The sequence below is a fragment of the Notamacropus eugenii genome, chromosome 1 (genome assembly GCF_028372415.1).
Source record: "Notamacropus eugenii isolate mMacEug1 chromosome 1, mMacEug1.pri_v2, whole genome shotgun sequence".
NCBI lineage: Eukaryota > Metazoa > Chordata > Mammalia > Diprotodontia > Macropodidae > Notamacropus > Notamacropus eugenii.
Window position 1 is genome coordinate 485858290 of NC_092872.1, and position 7594 is coordinate 485865883.

Genomic DNA, 7594 nt, shown 5'->3' on the forward strand with positions numbered 1-7594 from the left:
ATAATATATATGCATATTACACATATATACACATATACATGTATATATACAAATATATACACACAGAGAGATATAGGTGTATATATGCATGTTGTTACCTCCACTAGATCATAAGCTCCTTGCGGGAAGGGGCTGTCTTTGCCTCTTTTTGTATCATCAGGACTTAGCACAGTGCCTGTCACATAGTAGAACTTAATACATATTTATTGAATTGAATCCTTCTGACCGGTAGAATACTACTGAAGAGGTAACACTTGTCTTTAGGATTGTTATTTTCTGTTCAGCTGGTGAAGCAAAGTAGCCTTAATCATCCCTTACCAGATACTTGCAGTGGTTATTGTTGTTCATTTGTTTCAGTCATGTCTTACCCTTCATGACCCCTTTTGGGGTTTCCTTGGCAAAGGTCCTGGGATGGTTTGCCATTTTCTTCTCCAGCTCATTTTACAGATGAGGAAACTGAGGCAAACAGAGTTAAGTGACTTGCCCAGGGTCACAAAGTTAGTAAGGATCTAAGGCTAGATTTGAACTTGGGAAGATGAGTCGTCTTGACTTCAGGCCTGGTACTCTATCCACTGTGCCACTCAGCTGCCACCTAGGGGCACACTAGACAGTGGTTTAGGCCTCCCTGTTTATGGAACATTCCTAACTCTAATAACGATAAAACCAGACACTTGTAAGTATCACTGCTGGTTTTGGGGAACACACAAAGGACAAGTTAATCGGCTAGTGATCCAATACTGTCACAGTGAAAATATAACAAGATTCGGTCTCTTTGATAACAGCCTTGGAGTAAGGGACAAGTCAATTCTTGACGCCCTAGTGGATTTATGTTGCATTAGGAAATGGATGGAGTCCCTTTTCTGGGGGGTATGTCAACATACTAATTCTCTCAAGGACCTTACTACTTCTACATCAGGAGAAGGCAGTGAATGTTTAAACCTGATGTGGACTTCACTGTGGCAGTAAAGAAAACAGAAATAATAATTTAGGACTGTCTGAGAGGAAGGTAAGCTCAGTTGGTCAGGGTGTGCCTGCCAAGGAGTCCTGCAAGCTCAATCTCTACCAGTAAAGTCTTTGTTCTGTCTTGGGACACCTTCAGTCAGAGGAAGGAGAAAGCACTTTGATTATCAAAGATACCCTCAGGGAGGAGATATGACTAGACCGAGTCCTTGAAGGATGGGCAGTATTTCAATAATGGGAAATAGGAAGTAAGGCATTCCAGGTGGAAGGAAAACATGAGCAAAGATGTAGAGGCAGAAAGTACTGAATATGGCTGAGGGAAGGTGAATAGTTCAATGTGATTGGAGGAAAGTTTATTATGAAGGAATAGTTGGAGATCAGGGTAGAAATGTTGATTGTGGATGATGGTCAATGCCAGGCTATTGGACTATTAGACCTGGACACGATTCTGGAGATCATCAAAAACAGGGCTTCTCCTTTACCTGAGGTCTTTTAAAAAGAAAACCAAGGTTATTGTTTCCTTTGTAATCCTCTGTGTTTTGTTTTGTGCATTTAAAAACATTATTCTGAGAAGGCATCCATTGTTTGTCATTCATCCTTTGTTCTCGAAGGCAACCAGTCAAGAGGGTGATGTCCAGACCTCCCAGTGGATTGGATTTAAGTGAGGCAGAGCAACACAAAGCCATCAGTCTCACTCTTTTCCTCCAGAGTCATCTGAGCCCAGTGGTTATGAATGTCACCAGACAGTCAGAGGGGTCCTTGACACAAAAAAGGTGAAGAATCCTTGGTCTGGTCTAATTCCCTCATTTTTTTTTGGCTGCATGAACTGAGACCCAGCAAAGGGAAGTGTTAGAGGGTGAGTGTCAGACTTGGGACTCAAATTGGCTGAAAATTCAGAGTGCTCTTTCTTTGAAACCTCGAGATGCTTCTTCATAAATTCTTCTGCTTCAATGAGTATTCCTGATGGCAGATTAATGCCAAAATATCAGAGAAGGTCATTTGAGTAAAGCCCTATTCTACAGCCCACTCCTACTCCTGGATCACCCTTGTGGAGGAAAAAGAAAAAGAATGAGAAGAAAGAGGAAAACGGTAAGGGATAAGAAAAAATAATGATGGCAACTCCTTAAACTTGGCCGATACTTTATGGTTTAAAAAGTTCTTTCATGAAAATGCTCAGATGGAAGAGCTGACACTTTTTATCTTGTTAGCAATTACATTCTGGAATCTATAAATGATCCTAGAATATATGTCATGAAACCATCTTTTTGGGAAAACTGTTACAAAAGGTTATTGTTGTTTTTGTTTTTGTTTTGCAATGAACATGCCAAATCAAGGGCTCATGAGCAGATTCAAGGCAGGACTGCCTCGCCAGGAATTCTACACTCTTTCAATTACTCCTAAAATTTTCAATAACTCTTAAACCCCAAGGAAGTTTGCAAACTGAGATAGCCATATGGAGACATTCAGGAACTTTTCCATCAATCAAATAAATGCCACCACTTCAAGAGAGAAAAATGTCACATGCATTGAGCCTACAAGATTTGTCCAAAGTCCTACTGTAGCAAACTCTACAGAATCATTCCCTTGGAGGAAAAACAGAAGAAAGGGAGACAAATTAGCTCTTACAGTAAACAAACTTCATATAATTCTGTCTTCTGTTTCTCCCCAAAAAGATCTTGTTTCACATACCTAGAATATTTAGAATCCTTGGTTCAATTGAGTACAATAAGCAGGCATGGAATGCCCACTATGTACATGGCACTGCGACTGGATGAAATACAGAGATGAAAAGCAGAAGAGTCCCTGCTCCAAGGAGCTTAAAGTCTAATAGGAGAGATAATATGTCACAAATAAGTGTGATACAAGGCAGTACATGATCGATAAGAAATCCTAACAAAGTGCTCGAAAAAATTTAGAGCTCTCAAGGTAACTGTCTTCTAACATTCTGAGGGCAGCTTAAACATGGCTTGGCTTCAACTCTCTGCCAGGTATCCACCTCCCACATGATTCCTGCCATATTCACCTGGGGCATATGCTGTGTGATATGTTCTACACTGGCTGCTTTTGCATAAGCACTGGTAAAAGGGATTGCAGGATTAAGAATGCTATGAAACTAGCTGCAAATCTCCTCCCAGATGAAACCAAACTGACCAAAGACATGTCAACCTCATATCCATCTCACCTTGCGCAACTGGTACCCAAGCAGTGTTCAGTAGAAAGTTTTGCAGGCAAAAATTATCTTCTCCTTCAAATGTGGGGAACACCCTGGTCCTGAAGGAGATCTGTTTGTGGCATGGGTTCAGCCACCAAGTGTGTGAGTTTGAACAAATTTATATGTAGAGAGAGGCAATGTGTGGATAGACCTGAGTTGGAATTCTGGATCTGATTCATTTAGCTGTGTCATCCTTAAGTAGGCCAGTTAATGTGGTCTAAGACTTTCAATTGAAAAAAAGGTGCTAATCTATATGGGTAGAGTGAGTTTCCTCAACCAGAAAGGTTCCCTATATCAAAGAAATCACAGTTCTGGTCACTATTCCTATTTATATACAGTATATATATTTCAAAATACCTCCCCTTTTTGGACCTCACCTTTCTCATCTATAAAATGAAAGGGATGGACTAGATAATTTTTAGGGTCTCCCAATTCTAACATTCTATGTTCCCAGGCTTCTTGCAGCTCCGTCACTCTATGTTAGGTCAAAGGTCTCTTCTAGCCCTGATATCATGAGTTCTATGACTCCTTCTCTTGGATCTGTTTTTTGCAGTAAAATACAGGATGTGAGGCTATGGGACTTGGGGATTGCCTGCTATTCAAACCCGCCTCCCCAACTGCATGGGAGATAAGGCTCCTAGACCAGACAACAATAGTTTTAATATCAACGTGCCCAACACAATACAGTAAGCCAAATGCCAGTACTGGTGTTTCATGTTTTCAGCCTGTTGTCTTTTTCTTTGCATTAACCAATCCCTCCTCCCCGCCCATTCCAATTTCTCTGCCTCAAATCTCCCTTTCCCTTGTCAGAACAAGGGACAGATATTTTGGAAATAGGCAAATCAGTAAGCTGCATTCCCAGACGGGGAAATAACAGGAGATGAGGGCACAGTTGCTTTTCCCATTTCCCTCCTGCCCCTAGAGTTTTAAAGTCAGATGTAATTTACTGAGATGTAATAAATCACTCTCAGTAATTCTGCTCCCCCCTTTTACCCTCCTGAGCACAGTAATTACTGCTCACTAGGCTCTCCAGTGCCATTGTTCTACTGCTGAAGCCCAGCATGCCTGAGCTCAGCTCTAATTATAGGAGCTGATCCCGATGCCTTTTGCAATCAGTAGCACCAGAAAACAAGCTGGTGGTACTTCTCGAAGGGCTCTGAAGGCCTCAGAAGGCCTCACTGGGGGGCCTGAGGCTCAGCTGTCTGAGGTTAGTTGGCTTAGCCCAACAGTTCTAGGATATGTGAAAGAGGCCCATAGTGCAGACTCAAGAAAGCTGATAAGTGGGGGGAGAAAGTAGTTTGTCAGTTGGTATGAAAATAGCCCTGAGACTCACAGATAGACCTACCACCAACCTCTTATTCATTCCTTAACCCTTCCCTTAAACAAAGAGTAAGACTACCCTCTCCACCTAACTCTGTGACTCAATATATCCTTAAAAGCTGCCCTTGATAGTTCTGGTATGTGCATTGTAGTGGAGGGGTATTCCTTAGGAAACTTCCTGCTGGAAGGCTGTAGTTGATCCTCCCATCCCTCCAAGTGTCATTTGTCCTCCTTGGTTCCTGAAAATAAACCCCTGGGCCCAGCATGGCGTCTTCCCTGCAGAAGGCACAGAATGTTGATTTGAATTGAAGTAACTACCACTGCCAAACACACCATCAAACATCTGGCTCAGGGAGGGATTCTTCACCTTTTTTTGTGTGTCCTGGACTCCTCCAACAGTCTGGTGAAGCCTATGGACTCCTTTTTAGAATAGTTTTTTAAATGCATAAAACTAAACCTACAGAATTACAAAGGAAGCCAATTATATTGAGTTATTAAAATATTAAAAATTCAAATTCACACCTGTTCCCAAGAAATCTATCCACAAGGTCTGTGGACCACATATTAATAATTCCCTACTAGAGGCTGGGTTATCTTGGATTTAGCTAATCGGGAAGGGCTCATCCTAAAAGTCCCCCACTTTCCAGTTCTGTAGGAACACAGCACTCAAGAGACCCAAGAAAATAGCCTGTTTCCATATGCTGGTTTTCTAGTCTCATTCTCAGTTCAGTTTGGAAAACACTTTGCTCCACCTCTAAAGGCATTTTCCTGTCAGTTAATTAATTTTCTGCCATTGAATCTGCTTGGTCAGTAGACTAGCTTTAGGAAGGAGACTGTACCTGCAGCCCCAGTCACAATTCAATTGGCTAGATGAGCCCAGTTTCTTCAATGTGGTTGGGCCCAGTTATAAAACGGTTAAAATCACCATCACTCCGGTAAGGAAGAAATCTTTGCCCAAGGCCTGAAGGTCTACCCTCCACCACCTACTCTGCAGTTTTCATGCATTCAATCTCAAATGTTTCACGGGGCTTATCTTTAATTATAAAAAACAAGAAGGTGGAAAAGACTCAAAAAAGTCAGCTTCTTTCCATGCAGCCAAAACTTTTCTCCAGCTTGAATCCCTCCCACTGCCTAGGAGTTTCCTGGTCCGGCAGTGTTCGCCCAAAGGGTGCTGGGGATTGGAGACCTGTGATTGGGACAGTTCTCCCACAGAGAAGGATGCTCAATAGGACCAATAGGAATCTGATTTTATTGGTGCCACTTTCCTTTGGAAAGGGAGGAGGAGGAAGCCATTTCCAGTAAGGTTGCAAGTAAAATAATGACATGACCTTTGGAAATGCCTCCATCTCTCCTTGAAATTGGATCTGACCTTGCATTCTTCAATATTTTGTCCTATGTCAGCAGTGAATCGAGATCTGATCCCGTTTGTGGAAGTATACAAAGATCACCTTTAAGGGGTGACTTTTCTCTGTGAAGGAAAAGCGAGGACTCTTGGGGATGGTAGGGGGATAATCAAGACCTATAAACCCTCTTTTGGCTTCCGGTAGTTTGAGGGTTTGTTCTCAGCATGGCCCTGATGCTTCTCAGGGTGGTTGGGCCGGGGGCCCACAGAACAGAGGCACCAAGAACAGCTCCTGGCTCTAGACGAGGAGCAGCCTTTCACTGTCACCACCTTGGGAAACTTTTCCTGCCTCCCCATCAGTCTGCAGTTTGGGGTGAATGTGGCGTAGGAGGCGGCGTGGCCCGCATGCAAACCTTTCACCCTCCCGTGCCTCCTCCCCTCGGCTCCCCTCCCTGGGGCTGCCAGCCTCTGCAGCTTCTGCAGAGCTCTAGATCCCCGAGCGCCCGCGGGCCGGGGCTCCGAGGTCACCCTGGACTGGCGGCCACCTCGTCCTCAGGCCCCGGGGGCCGGACAGCGGGCGCAGCCGGGCCAGACTCTGCCGCAGACTGTGTAGCAAAGGGGGAGTGCGGGACACGCCGAGGGTGGTGAGGGGGCCCGAGCTCAAAGGGGCTTCCCAGGCGTTCTGAGCCCCCAGTTGGCCAGCCCCATCGCCTCCGGCCCCTGGGCATGCACTGTTCCCGGCTCCAAGTCTGCTGGCCCGGGGGCACGCGCCCCTCACGTCCCCGGCCCATGCGCCCGAAGCGCCTACCTTTCACCATGGGAACGGCCGCTGCCCTCAGGGGAGGACCCGGGCTCTCCACGTCCCCCGCGAGCAGCGCCTCGGCGCGTCCGAGGCGGCTGCACGTGATGGGCCCGGCTGGCCTGGGGCCGCTTCGCGCCGTCCCGCCGGTCGCTAGGAGCGGCCGCTCCCGCCAAGACCAGTCTGGTCGCAGCTAAGGGGCATTGCGGGGACAGGCAGGGTGAGTTGGGGGCGCCCACTCCAAGAAAGCGGGCTGCCTCCAAAGACAGTGAACCCCTAGTCCTGCCGCCCCAGGGACCCACGAGCCGCTGCCCGCGCCGCTGCCCCGATCGTCTCCCGCCTCTGCCCCGCTTTGCAGCTCCCTGCGGCGCTGCTGCTCCTGCTGCTTCCGAGCTGCCCGGGCTCCAGGCGAGCGAGCGAGCGGCACGCGCGGCGCGAGCCCAGTCCCAGTCCCGGGCGAGGAGCGCGCGCAGCAGCCGCGCCGTCTGCTCCAGCCCGAGAGTTTGTGGGGAGGGGCGCGTGCCCAGGATTAGGAGAAGGGGGGCAGAGGGGGAGGAGAGGCGCGCGCGTGTGCCCGGGACCTGGGCGCGCTCGCTAGGGAATAATCCGCCGCCTAGGGAAGTTGCTCGGTGCGCAGGGGCTTTTTGCGCCGCAGGTGTTGCTGCACCAGAGGATGTGGGAAAGGGGCTGGGCTGCAGGCCAGCTCGGCTTGGTACACCTGCCGGGCAGACGAGCCCACAAGGTCCCCGGAGCTTTGCTCTGCTGCCTCTGCTGCTGTGCGTGCGGAGCCGCTCTGTAGGGGCACCAGGCTCTGTCCATGAAGCCTCTGGCAGCGCTGCTCTGTGCCCCAGGCCCAGGCTGCCACCTGCTCTGCAGGGCGCCCTCCCTGAAGACCACCTAACCCATGAAAGCCTTGCGACTGACCCTGCGTCAGCTCTGAAGACTCGGGGCGGGTGGCGGC

The 7594-nt window shown here is 47.8% G+C and overlaps 1 protein-coding gene across 2 annotated transcripts in view; it reads right to left on the reverse strand.

Moving 5' to 3' along the window:
- Positions 1-7241, reverse strand: part of FAM163B (family with sequence similarity 163 member B) — a 60000-nt gene extending 52759 nt beyond the window's left edge. Inside the window, exon 1 of one of the 2 annotated variants that reach the window (XM_072632873.1) lies at positions 6643-7241. The gene's annotated coding sequence lies outside the window, so the exon portion shown is untranslated. The remainder of the gene's footprint in view (positions 1-6642) is intronic. The other variant, XM_072632872.1, reaches the window with a different exon arrangement.
- Between the last annotated feature and the right edge of the window lie 353 nt (positions 7242-7594).